This window comes from Halichoerus grypus, chromosome 7 (genome assembly GCF_964656455.1).
Source record: "Halichoerus grypus chromosome 7, mHalGry1.hap1.1, whole genome shotgun sequence".
Taxonomy (NCBI): domain Eukaryota; kingdom Metazoa; phylum Chordata; class Mammalia; order Carnivora; family Phocidae; genus Halichoerus; species Halichoerus grypus.
In genome coordinates, this window is record NC_135718.1 from 109492072 (window position 1) to 109506535 (window position 14464).

Genomic DNA, 14464 nt, shown 5'->3' on the forward strand with positions numbered 1-14464 from the left:
TGCCCATTATGCTTTGTCACCTCTCTTTGAGACAATGGGAGAAAAGCTCTAGCAGAACTGATTCAACAGATGGCAAAATGTAGTCTAAGCCTGTCAAATGCAAAAGGACCTGGGCCATAGCAATCAGCACTGATTTTCCATTGTGCACAACACAACATTGTTCATCTGATTAAATTAATGATTGAAATTTTGCTTGAATTTACTTTTTATAGATTTAATATTTTGGTTTCATGCTATATAAAAGCTACAGTGAAGTGTAAGGAATTTATATATCATTTATATTTGCATATATAATTTTTATGATGAAAATAATTAAAATCTGGGATGGCTGGGTGGCTCAGTCGGTTAAGCGTCTGTCTTTGGCTCAGGTCATAATCCAGGGGTCCTGGGAAAGAGTTCCACATCGGGCTCCTTGCTCCGTGGGGAGCCTGCTTCTCCCTCTGCCCTCGTTCCCCCTATTTGTGCTCTCTCTCTCTCTCCCTCTCTCTCTGACAAATAAATAAATAAAATCTTAAAAAAAAAGAAAAACAAAGAATTATAATCAGTAGGGCTCTCAAATAGTGAACGCTCTAATTCATCTTGAGGCAAGCTGGGCTATTTCTGAGAAAGAAAGGAGATGTGAGGAGCCAACATCTCTGAGTATATCACTAATAAATTAAAGGATGAACAAGTGCACTAAAAATAAACAAAATGAATCATTAGTTAAGCCCGTAGAGAAATGTTTTTTAAAAACCCGCAATCCCACAGCTCCTGGGTGGAGCAGTCAGTTAAAGTGCCTGACTCTTGGTTTCAGCTCAGGTTGTGATCCTCAGGGTCCTGATTTCAGGGTCCGGAGATTGAGCTGAGCATCGGGGCTCTGTGCTCAGCTCAGAGAGATTCTCTCTCCCTCTGGCCTTCCCCACCTCTAAAATGAATAAATCTTTAAAAAAAACAACCAATAAACCTCAATCCCTACTATACGAAAGATGTTTTTGACAGATGATACTAAGTTCGTGAATTAAATGTACATGCAGATCTCCTTGTCCAATCAAAAAAAGCCAGATTTTCACAACAAAATGCTTCCTCTTTGTCTCTGGGGGCAGATTTTTAAAATGTCCCAAATGTGCTCTTGGAGGTAAAAGCAGTGGGAATCAAGGTACGTCAGGATGATCATGGTTGTTTGGTTGGGGGCCTTCTGAGACTGTCCTTGTGCAATTCTCTGTGTAATTCAGCATTTGAAAATTAAAATGCATTTGGAGTTTTCCGTGACCATGGCTTTGCATTGCACAAGTCCTGAACTGCTTTCAATCACTTAACCACTTCCCCCTTCCATGGGCTGCCTCCATTTCCTTCACAGTGCATCATGCACTAGGAGAGGCATCTTGTCTGTAATGCGTGTCTCACCTGCCAAAGGCTGTGGAACCACACTTGGCACTGGGTCTGCTCCCAACAGACTCACCACGGCTCTATCCTGAAAATCTAATTTGAAATCCTGAAACTACAATTATCTAAAAATACATTCAGCTTTAGATAAAGTGTATTTTCCCAAAACTGTTTATTTTTATTTTTATCTTTTTAAGATTTATTTATTTATTTGAGAGTGGGAGAAAGAGCGCGGGGGACGGGGCAGAGGAGGGAATGTCCAAGTGGGGCTGGATCTCACAAGCCATGAGATCAGGACCTGAGCTGAATCCAAGAGTCGGATGCTTAACTGACTGAGCCACCCAGGCACTCCCCAAAACTGGTTTATTAAAAGCCTTGCCTGCAGATCACCTGCCTGCCCTGACCCTAGATCATCTCTCAGCCTGTGTTAGATTCTGCCTGCCCCAAACACAGGTCCTGCCAAGCCCATCTTCTGCCTTGCCTGCTGTTTGGAATCCTCTCTCATCTTTTATGGAATCCCTGTCAATTCCCCACAAAACTCTCTCACTTTTTTTTAATCTCCCCTCAATCAAATCAGCTCCCTCTCTTCTCACCAAACCCTGACAATCCCCATCCACTGATGTCTATCCTACTTCAAAACACTCTGGATGTACACGCACTTTCTCAACTTTTATTTTAGTCTCAGAGAAATAGTCACCAACTCAGATGAAATCCTTTCCTCACTCCGCCGGGCAGTTAATTGTTTTTCTCAGGGCACCCATACTCTGGCTTAGATTTCTTCTTTCATTTTCTCCATTTATTTCTCCTTCTCCTTCTCTTCTTTCTCCTTCTCTTCTTTCTCTTTCTCCTTCTTTCTCCTTCTCCTTCTCCTCCTCCTCCTCCTCCTTCTCCTCCTCCTCCTCCTCCACCTTCTCTTCTTCTTTCTTCTCTTCCTTCCCCTCCTCCTCCTCCCCTCACCCTCCCCTCCTCCCCTTCCCCTCCCCTCCCCGCCTTCTCCTTCTAACTTGACACAAGGTATTACTATTGCCTCTTGTAAAAGTTTAAAGTCCTGGGTTCCAATTCTGCCTCCTCCACTAACCATGTAACTATTCATGTTACCTAATCTTTCTGACAATGTTTTCTCATCTGCAATGTGTTAATAATTGTCATAATAAAATATAACATAGTTTTGATAAGATCTAGCACACAGAATGCTTACTATGTGCCAGGCACTCTTTTAAGAGTGAACATATATTAATTTTTTAATTATGCAGAAGAGTGGTGAAATAATTTCTAGCAAATTATGTAGCCATTGAAAATAAGGAGGTCTAGGGGCACCTGGGTGGCTCAGTCAGTTAAGGGTCTGCCTTCAGCTCAGGTCATGATCTCGGGGGCTCCCTGCTCAGTGGGGAGTCTGCTTCCCCTCTCCCTCTGCCCCTCCTCCTCATGCTCTCTCTCTCTCAAATAAATAAAATCTTAATAAATAAATAAATAAATAAATAAATAAATAAATAAAGGAGGTATAATAATATGAAACTATATTGATGATATAATATTACATAGAAAATCAAGTTGCAGAACAAAACATGTAGCATGATCACCTACATTAAAACTATACACTAGATATATTAATAATAGCTCTCGTTCTTCCTCTCTCTCTACACACGGTTTGAAGTCTTACAAAGCATGTATTTATATATCCATATAGTTTAAAAGACATTTTAAAACAAAGTTACACATTTAAAAACAAAATAAATAGGGAAATATAACTATATAAAAATAATGATTTTAACAAGCATACCAGAACTGGAAATTTAAGTAAATTAGTGTTATATTCATGAAAATAGAAACTTGGCTAGGTAGGGTGGGTGGCTCAGTTGGTTGAGCATCTGCCTTTGGCTCAGATCATGACTCTGGGATCCTGGGATCAAGTCCCGCATAGGGCTCCTGGCACAGCGAGGAGCCTGCTTCTCCCTCTGCCTGCCGCTCCCCCTGCTTGTGCTCAATCTCTCTCTGACAAATGGATAAATAAAGTCTTTAAGAAAAAAAAGAAAGAAAAAAGAAAAAAAGAGACTTGGCTAAATATTATCCTTATTTCAATCACGATTAAAAAAACATTTTTGATAAACACCATTAAGAATTGCCAACTAGGGCGCCTGGGTGGCTCAGTCGTTAAGCGTCTGCCTTCAGCTCAGGTCATGATCCCAGGGTCCTGGGATCGAGTCCCATATCGGGCTCCCTGCTACGCGGGAAGCCTGCTTCTCCCTCTCCTACTCCGCCTGCTTGTGTTCCTGCTCTCACTATGTCTCTCTCTGTCAAATAAATAAATAAAATCTTAAAAAAAAAAAAAAAAAAGAATTGCCAACTAAGAGGCGCCTGGGTGGCTCAGCCGTTAAGCATCTGCCTTTCGCTCAGGTCATGGTCCCAGGGTCCTGGGATCGAGCCCCACATCAGGCTCCCTGCTTGGCGGGGAGTCTGCTTCTTCCTCTCCCACTCCCCCTGCTTGTGTTCCTGCTCTCGCTAACTCTCTGTCAAATAAATAAATAAAATCTTTAAAAAAAAAAAAAAAGAACTGCCAACTAAACCAACATTGTGTTTTTCTTTTTTTTTATTATGTTCAGTTAGCCACTATATAGTGTACATAATTAGTTTTTGATGTAGTGTTCAATGATACATTAGTTAAGTATAACACCCAGTACTCATCAGAGAGGGAGGCAACATTGTGTTTTTCTGAATATCCCCGATGAGAGTATAGATTTCTAATTTGGGGATTTTTTTTTAACTAGACAGTGGCGTTTGTCATCGTGGCTGATGAATAAAATTGCTACTGAGCCTGGGTAATGCCGATTTTAGTCAAAATTGTCACAGACTTCCCTCTCATTCAAAGCACTGTAATTTTTTTTTGTTTTTTTTTTTGGGGGGGTAGCAAAGCAAGGTTTATTGAGCGATAGCAAAGTGATAGTACAAAGCTCCCAAGAAGGGAGGGGACCCGAGGGGGTTGCCCCAAAGCACTGTAATTTTTTTTTTTTTAAGATTTCATTTATTTATTTGAGAAGAGAGTGAGCGAGAGAGAGCACAAGCAGGGTGAAGGGCAGAGGGAGAAGCAGACTCCCCGTTGATCAGGGAGCCCAATGTGGGACTCAATTCCAGGACCCCAGGATCATGACCTGAGCTGAAGGCAGACATTTAACTAACTGAGCTGCCCAGGTGCCCAAGCACTGTGATTTTTAAAGGATGTTTTACAGGTAACAGTTCACTCCTTTTATAGGATATAGACACCTCAAAATGTTTCCAAAGTCTATTTCAAAATAATAAGCTTACTTAGGCTCTGTGGGAAGAAATCTGCATACTTACCAAAATTTCACTGCTGAGGTTCCATTCTTCTAGTTAGCTGCCAATTGGAATAAATCTCTAAAACTTTTCAGTAATTTCACCAGTAGTAGAAGTTACTAGAAAATGCTTTACTTATCACCTGAGATTTTTCTTCTTCCTTCTTTTAACAGTACATCTGTCATTTTATCTCTATAAGTAACTTTTGAATGTAAAGGATCTCACATACTTTATAAGTTATTCTTGCATGGAATGAAAATAACCTTTTATTATTTTTGCCTATAATTACCGTCACAATGAATATCAGATCTTAAAAGTGTTGTTACTTCAAGTTGAAATCCAGTACAGCAACACTCAGAACTTCCTTCCCCACCTCCAACTTGTAGCTGCACAGTGGCTTAGCTGCATCTCTTTCATTCAATAAGAGGGTAACTCCCTCTGGTCCAAGATTAATCTCCCAACCCTCTCAGAAACTTGTTCCACTATTTAGATTTGTTCATCATTATCATCAGCCCCTCTTTTCACCCAGCTTTTGCTCCTCATCATTTAAATTTAAGTCAAGTCTCTCCCATAGAAACTTGAGAGACAGAAACAGAGAGACAAAGACAATGTCTATGGAGAGAGATAGAAGACCTAGATCCCTATATCACCTTCTAGTTTCTGACCAATCTTTTGCTTCCATTTTTAAAACAATCTTGGTCTCTTAAGTTATTCACTCTCACAATCTTCTCAAGCCATAGCATTGAGGGTTGGCCCCAGTCACTCCAGTGTAAGTTTTTGTGATGGTCACTAATGACCATCCATTTTTCTAAACCCAAGGGATCATTTTCAGCATCTTACCTGAATTTCTCAGCATCATATATTTTGCAACTCTTCACCACATTTTTCTTGAAACTCTTACTTTGGCTTGTGTCAAACCACACTCTTCCTGTTCTCCTTTTACCTCCAGGTCCTTTTTGTGTACTTTGGACACTCGTCATTTAAACTTGATGCTCTACAGAATTCCATCATGGGCCCCTCTCTCTTCTTGATCTACATACTTATCCTGATCATCTCTTCCTTGGTTATGGCCTCAACTAATTTTTCTACCTTTTGGCATCCTAACCTTTGGGCCTAAGCTGACCTTTGTCCCCTGAATGCCAGTCTGAAATCATCATGTGACTCCACAGACTCTTATTCTCTATGTTCTCCCCTTTTGGCCAATGGCACCGCCCAGTTGCCCAGGTAAAAAACATGGAGTCCTCCTAGAACTTTTCTCTTTCCCTCATTCCCATATCTATTAACCTTTAAGTTCTGCCAATTCTATTTATTAAGTGCTTCTTAAATATTACTTTAGTGCTTTTCACTTCTTATCTAGATTCCTATCATAGTCTCACTGGACCGCTGCCTTTAGTTTTATTGCTTCCAACATAACTTCCCTAATGCCATCACAACAAACTTTCTAACGCACAAATCAGTAACTCCCTATCAATTTCTAGATAAAATCCAAACCTAAGGCTGTACAAGATCTTGTCCCTCACTACCTCCCTTCCCAGTCTTATCTTCTGTCTAAATGCCACAGGCATCCTAAGATCTGGCCACAGTCAATAATCTGTAGTTTTGTAAACATGCCATACTCTCTCTTCCCATATCTTTCCATTATTTTCCCTTTCTCCTTTCTTCTCAGTTAATAATTTCTTCTTTGAAAACATCTTTTTCACTTCTATCAAAATTTATCTTATTGGAAACTCCCTAACCCCATTACCCAGAATTAAAATAGGTGAGTTCCTTCGGGAATCCATAGATCTTTGTCTCCCTTATTACGTTTGTTATGCCAGGACTTTTGTTTGCAAGTTCTGAAACTAAACCCAAAACAGGTTTAAAAATAGGGAAGGGGGAACTAAAGAAAATGCATTAAGTTAAAGCCAGTGGAGGGGTGCCTCAGTGGCTCACTTGGTTAAGCAGCTGACTTTAGCTTGGGTCATGATCTTGAGGTCCTGGGATCAAGCCCCCATCAGGTACAGAGTGTCTGCTTTTCCCTCTCCTTCCCCCTCTCCTTCTGCCCGTTCCCCAGCTTGTGTACTCTCTCTCTCTCTCAAATAAATAAATAAAATCTTAGGGGCGCCTGGGTGGCTCAGTCGTTAAGCGTCTGCCTTCGGCTCAGGTCATGATCCCAGCGTCCTGGGATCGAGCCCCGCATCGGGCTCCCCGCTCCGCGGGAAGCCTGCTTCTCCCTCTGCCACTCCCCCTGCTTGTGTTCCGTCTCTCGCTGTGTCTCTCTCTGTCAAATAAATAAATAAAATCTTTAAAAAAAAAAAAAAATAAATAAATAAATAAAATCTTCTTTTTAAAAAAAGTTAAAGCCAGTGGAAAGACCAAGAAGTAAATTTTAAAGCATAGCTGAATATAGTGGCTTCACCAATGTCCTCAGGAGTCCATGTATTTTTCTCCATCTTTATCTTTATTTTTCTCTATGTTGGCCTTATTCTCAAGTAGGCTATCACTGCATGGTAACAAAGAAGGTCACCAGCTGCTTTCTTAAAATTTCCATCAAAAGTCCTAAGATAAAAAAAAAAAAAAAATCCTAAGATAGCTTCTCATTGAACTAGCTATGGCCACTTGCCTGTTTTACTGAACACTCACATTAGTTAGGACAATGAGATAACCTGACTGACGAGGCCTAGGTCACATACCCACTCTTAGTGCTGGGGTATGAGGTACAGTCAGTGTCCTCCTAACTATGAACTGAGAATAAGAGAAACTAATCCACCTGAAATGTGCTGGACATAGAAGGGTACATAAGTCTACTATAACTCTTGTCATACTATATTATTATAGTGTGTTTGCTCACTGATTTGTGGGCCTTTTCAAGGTATATATTATGTTTTAACTATGTAACCCAATCACTAAGTATACTTATATTAGTGTTCTTGTGAGAACTTCATGAGATAACGTATTTATAATATTTATAATACTATTCAACCATAAAAAAGAATGAAATCTTGCCAATTATGACAAAACGGGTGGACCTAGAGGGCATTATGCTAAGTGAAATAAATCAGACAGAAAAAGACAAATACCGTACAATCTCACTTATATGTGAAATCTAAAAACACAAAACCAAAATGAAAGCAAACACAACAAAACAGACAAAACAAAAACCAAGCTCTTAGAAAAAGAGAACAAATTGGTGGATGCCACAGGCAGGCGGAGGTGCACAAAATGGGTAAAGGGTGTCAAAAGATTCAAACTTCCAGATATAAAATAAATAAGTTATGGGGATGTAATATGTAGCATGGTGACTATAGTTGACAATACTGTGTTGTATATTTGAAAATTGTTAAGAGAATGAATCTTAAAAGTCCTCATCACAAGAAAAAATATTTTATAATGGTATGGTTATAGATGTTGACTGGCATTGTGGTGATTATTTTGCAATATATACAAATATTGAATCATTATGTTGTACACAATGCTATATGTCAATTATATCTCAATAAAAAGCACTTATCATATATACAAATATATAATAGACAATAAATATTAGCTATCATTACTGATATTATTGTTTCACATATAGAGTGAAAAGGGTAGTATGAAATAAGCTTTGTTTGTATAGTCAATGTACAGAAAAGGCCATATGCATGATTGTCATAAGACACAATATTTTCTCCTTCAAGTTACAGAAAGTCCACCCAAGAGTGAATTAAACCCAAGAGCATTTTTTATCTCACAATAGCAAGGAGTCTAGAGGCCATGTGGCTATAAGGAAATGGTTAAATCTGTGGCTAAAACAAGTAATCAAGGATCCAAAGTATTGCCATCTTTCTGTCTTGTCATGCTCAGAGGGTGGGTTAGTTCTCTTCATGGTCACAGGAGATTGATGAAGCTCCTAGCAGCACATCCTCACACACCAGTGGCGTAAAGGCAGAAAAAGGGATATTCTCTTTCCAAGGATTCCTCTTTTTAAAAACAAAGAGTCTTCTCAGAATCCTTCCTTTCCCAAGCCAATTACTGCTACATATCATTGGTCAGAATTGGATCAGAGTGAGACCACTTCAATTCTCAATGGACTAAGCAAGATGTTTTCAAAGGAGGAGGATGTGTTTTCTAACATTCTGGGGAGCCTGTCAATATGAAGGCAGAGGTGCGGAGGGGAGGGTGTATGTAGCTTTAGTGCTGGCAAAAAATGAAGTCTGTACATTTTGTAGGTGTTTCCAAAGTAATACTGTTACGGAACCTGGACTGGATTGCCTGATGGAAGAACCAAGCTGCACTTGGAGATCTTGGAGGACAGGAGGTTTATTTAATGCCGGCGGGCTCAGAGGAGAGTGATCTCCAAAGGTCTGAGCCCTGAGCACAAACAGAGGGGGTAATTTATACACTTTAACTTCTGCATACTGGGCACTCTTGGCGCATTCGCGAAGCGGGGCAGGGAGAGGAACCCGGATTGGCACCCGTGGGAAGCAGAGCGGAGAGAACTCAGAAGAGCCCCGGGGCAGGGGCTGGGACTTCCTTGCTAGCTCGGTCAGCCATCTTAGGACACAGATTTTTCCTTATCAATATGTGCTCATCATTGCAATGTAATACATCTCTAGTGTCTATAGTAAAATTACTCTTCTCCCCTTTTAGGCCCTAATTTTATCCTCTAGTACATACACAGTTAACAGTTTGGTATGCTTCTTATTTGCTCAAACAAAAACAGGATCATGCTGGTGAGTTGGCTCCTCACATTGAAACATGCCAAATGTATTCTATAACGTTTTCTAATAGGTGCATATTCCTTCCACAGTATACCATGCCAGTTATCAATTTTATTGCCTTTCAGGTCGAAGACCACTCTTTGCCCTATTTTGTGATCCTGAAGCTGTCTCTCCTTAAACATTTCTTTTTTGATAGCTGGCTCAATCTTTAGGGTCTGTCAATAGAGGGTGCTGGAGAGACACCTCAAGGCCAGAGTAGGAAGAAGGGATTTCTCTTCCTGCTTCCTGAGTGTCATTTTGGCATGGCAGCCAGTTGATGGGCCTGGAAAAGGCCTACAAGTGCTTGTATCAGCAGCTCACCTCACGGACACTCTGACAAGGTTTTCTGCCACCCTGAAGGTTGGTCTGGGGACCAGCAGTAGTGCCCTTAGCAAGTTTCTTACCACCAGCTGGCTGCATGTTCCTGTGGCAGTCTCACCTTCACTGGAGGTCTGAATCTCAATCTTGGGCAGAGGGAAGACGCTCTTATAGATTCTTCCTTCCTTCCTTCCTTCTTCACTCTCCTTCAGCCCAAGGAATAATAGATGCTTTAAGCATTTGCTACTTCTCTACTTCTTATAGTTTTCTTTCTGTCTTTTAGTAGATAACCACCTTTTACTGGTTAGCAATTCTTCATATCAGATTTTGTGTGTTCAAATTACTATTGTGGTTTCTTTCTTCTCACTGGATTCTGACTGATACTGATGTATATACTACTATTTAATTTAACCATGTCCCAATTCATCCAGTATTTATGGTTTTGCTTGTGTGTCTTGTTTTTCTATTTATTATTTAATAAATATTTATTGAGAACCTACTGTGAGCCACATACTAGTTTAAACACTATTATGTTAATATAATATAATATTATGGTAAACAAGACTAATAAAGTCTTTATGGAGTTTACAGTCTAGAGCAAAGATTCAGATAATAAAAATAAACATAAAACAAAGGATAGTGATAAATGCTGTGAAGAAAATATGAATGTTTAAGAGACTAGAGAGTAAAAATAAATCGGGATAGTGAACTATTGGGGTAAGCAAGATCAAGAAGGCCTCTGAGGAGGTGGCATTTGAACAGAGATCTGAATGATGGTAAAGAGTTAACAACAAACCTCCATTGTGGCTGGATCATGGTGTAAAAGGAGTAGAGTGATAGGTTATGGGGTGGGTAGTCAGCAGATAATGCAGGATAAGGAGGTAATTCTGAAGGTGATGGGAATCCATTGGAATGTCTTAAACAGAGGAATGAAACAATCTACCTTATGTCTTTAGAAGGGCACTGTGGCTGCTGTATAAAAATAAACTCTCCAAATCACTATATTGTATGCCTGAAACAAATGTAACTTTGTGTGTCAACTATACTTCAATAAAAATAAAAAATATATAATAAACTCTCTGGAGTCAAGAGTAGAGATAGGTTATGCAAGGCTGGAGGCTACTACAGTCATCCACAGAAAGATATTGTTGACTTGGACCAAAATGGCAGCAATGGATGCTGTGAACAGTGAAGGAGAATGAATATAAGATAGAGCCTATAGATGTTGCTGATTAATTATACGTGGAGAATGAGAAGTGAGGAAAGAGAGATAACTCCCAGACTGGGCCTGAGCAAACGATTAACTTAGGCCTTCCATTAGCAGTTCTCAAACTTTTTGGTCTTGGGATACTTTTCTATTTTTAAAAATTATTGAGTAATTTAAAAAATACTTTTGTTTATGTGGGATACACACACACATATATATATGACAAATAAATAAATAAAATCTTTAAAAAGAAAAAAGTAAACAGTGGGCCTTCTATAGAATAGCACTTTAAAAAAAAGATTTTATTTATTTATTTGTCAGCGAGAAAGAGAGAGAGCACAAGCAGGGGGAGCAGCAGACAGGGAGAAGCAGGCTCCCTGCTGAGCAAGGAGCTGGATGCAGGACTCGATCCCAGGACCCTGGGATCACGACCCGAGCCGAAGGCAGATGCTTAACAGACTGAGCCATCCAGGTGGGCTTAAAATCTTAAAAAATAAAAAAAAGAAAGAAAGAAAGAAAGAAAGAAAGAAAGAAAGAAAGAAAGAAAGAAAGAAAGAAAGAAAGAAAGAAAGAAGAAAGAAAGAAAGAAAGAAAGAAAGAAAGAAAGAAAGAAAGAAAGAAAGAAAAAGAAAATTGCAGATACTATTCTTTGAAATTATACTAAAACTTGATAAATGGTAGTTTCTGAGGTGAGCTGCAATGTGGACTCTGAAACCATATCAATGAACTTTTCATAGTGTTATATTAAAATCCATTAGTTTACCTTGCACTTTGAATAAATCTTTTATCTATACATGATTTTGATCTCATGTTTGTCCAGGGTTCCCCAGGCCACACTTCGAGAAAAACTGGGCCACATAACATTATTCATTAATTTAACAAATATATATTGAGTTGTTACCCTATGTCAACACTGTTCTATGAGCTAGAAATACAAAGAAATGATTGAACATGACCCTTTCCTTCTTAGAACTCATAGTTTTGAGCATATTACCGTGGAGGGGTCTTGGCCCTTTAAAGATAACACCTAGGAGACAGTTCCTCCCCGAAACAAAAATATTTTGTAAGCCAAAAAATTAAAATCCCAAACCATAGAGTAATACTTACTCTGCAAAGAAAAAGACAAATGGCACTTTCTCAGCTACCTGAGAAAGTATGCAAGTAAATGTAAGACAGTAAAACATGTTTATACACATACTTCCTGTGTTTGGGTTATCTTCCAACATCATGATAACCCGCCCATAGAGATTACTAACTCTGACCTCTTCACATGTTTTGGTCAGATGCCAACACCTTTCTTTAAAAAAATTCCAGAATCCCCTGTATCATCTCCAACCTTCTTCATTCTTCCAGGAATAAATTAATAACAAACTATTGCTTCATAAAGTGACCTCACACATCAACTCCTTGAACTCTGTATACATTAACACAGCCAGAATGATGTGAGATTAGGGGAAATCCCATATACTTTCTGTGGCTGATCATTTCCTTAATCTTGCCAACTTTTTTTTTTTAACTTTCATCAACACTATGATATAATTATAATGTTAAACTATAGTTTAGCTTCCTAATCTGGATATGAAACTGGATAGCTTCATCAGAAAAATGGAAAAGTTGGTTTTAGGCTGTATTCCTTAAAATTTGGTCATAAAAACTCTGTCAAATAAATAAATAAAATCTTTAAAAAAAAAAAAAGGGGGCGCCTGGGTGGCTCAGTCGTTAAGCAGCTGCCTTTGGCTCAGGTCATGATCCCAGGGTCCTGGGATCGAGCCCCACATCGGGCTCCCTGCTCCACGGGAAGACTGCTTCTCCCTCTCCCACTCCCCCTGCTTGTGTTCCCTCTCTTGCTGTGTCTCTCTCTGTCAAATAAATAAATAAAATCTTTAAAAAAAAAATTTGGTCATGAAAATACGGTTCAAATATTACTATTCAGAAGCATGACTGCCTTATTCTAGAGAGCAGGAATTTTCTTTGTGTTCATATATGCAACTGCTACATTTTCTACTTTAATTAAAGCAGATGCTATATAAACATTTTTCAGGCTGAAAACAATAGGGAAGCCCAAATATGAGGAAATAAGGTTTCATAACTTTAACTGAAAATTTCAGAGATAAAAACTTATCTGGCAAGAAATTACAAGATGGAAATGACAGTTAAAATTGTGAGTCTAGTTAAAGAATAATCTTTAATAAATCACTGAAAAATAATTTCAGTCCCTCATCTTTAAAATGAGAGAAATAATACCTTATAGCTCCAGCTGTTAAAGGACTATATGTGAGAGTGAATATGAAGCATCCAGGGCAGTTCCAGCTCTTTACTGGGACTCAACTAATCTTGGTTCCTTTCCTCTCTTCCTTTCTGCACCTCCTCCAAGAATGATATCCTTGGAATCCGCTCTTCTTGACTGGCTAGAACAAAATAATAAATATTAATCACACTGTTAATGATTCTAAGCTTTTTCAAAATGTTTTTCTCTGTGTGCTTCACTTATCCAGTGAATATTTACTGAGCACCTACTACATGTGAGGTCCTGCCAGGTCCTAGAGATATGGCTCTGAGTGTATCTGACACAGTCTCTGAGTCTCATGGGGAAGACAAGCATCCATCATGTAATTATGCAAATAATTAATGATAATCATCCCTATTTTGTACCTTTTCTCCTTAAACTCTTTTCATTGAGTAACATACGATATATGTAGCTTATTTACCTAGATTTTTTTTAAATTTTTTATTGTTATGTTAATCCCCATACATTATTAGTTTTAGATACAGTGTTCCATGATTCATTGTTTGTGCATAACACCCAGTGCTCCATGCAGAACGTGCCCTGCTCAATACCCATCACCAGGCTAACCCATCCTCCCACCCCTCTCCCCTCTAGAACCCTCAGTTTGTTTTTCAGAGTCCATCGTCTCTCATGGTTCTTCTCCCCCTCCGATTTCCCCCCCTTCATTCTTCCCCTCCTGCTACATTCTTCTTCTTCTTTTTTTCTTTCTTAACATATATTGCATTATTTGTTTCAGAGGTACAGATCTGAGATTCAACAGTCTTGCACAATTCACAGCACTTACCAGAGCACATACCCTCCCCAGTGTCCCTCACCCAGTCACCCCATCCCTCCCACCCCACCCCCCACTCCAGCAACCCTCAGTTTGTTTCCTGAGATTAAGAAGACCTCATAACAGTGAGGTCATATGATACATGTCTTTCTCTGATTGACTTATTTCGCTCAGCATAATACCCTCCAGTTCCATCCACGTCGTTGCAAATGGCAAGATCTCATTCCTTTTGATGGCTGCATAATATTCCATTGTATATATATACCACCTCTTCTTTATCCATTCATCTGTCGATGGACATCTTGGCTCTTTCCACAGTTTGGCTATTGTGGACATTGCTGCTATAAACATCGGGGTGCACGTACCCTTTCGGATCCCTACTTTTGTATCTTTGGGGTAAATACCCAGTAGTGCAATTGCTGGATTATATGGTAGCTCTATTTTCAACTTTTTGAGGAACCTCCACACTGTTTTCCAGAGTGGCTGCA

The 14464-nt window shown here is 39.3% G+C and overlaps 1 long non-coding RNA gene across 1 annotated transcript in view; it reads right to left on the minus strand.

Annotated features, from left to right (window-relative positions):
* LOC144382593 (uncharacterized) overlaps positions 1-13306 on the minus strand; it is a 78547-nt gene extending 65241 nt beyond the window's left edge. Inside the window, exon 1 of the long non-coding RNA XR_013449856.1 lies at positions 13162-13306. This is a non-coding gene — a long non-coding RNA (uncharacterized LOC144382593). The remainder of the gene's footprint in view (positions 1-13161) is intronic.
* Positions 13307-14464: the final 1158 nt, after the last annotated feature.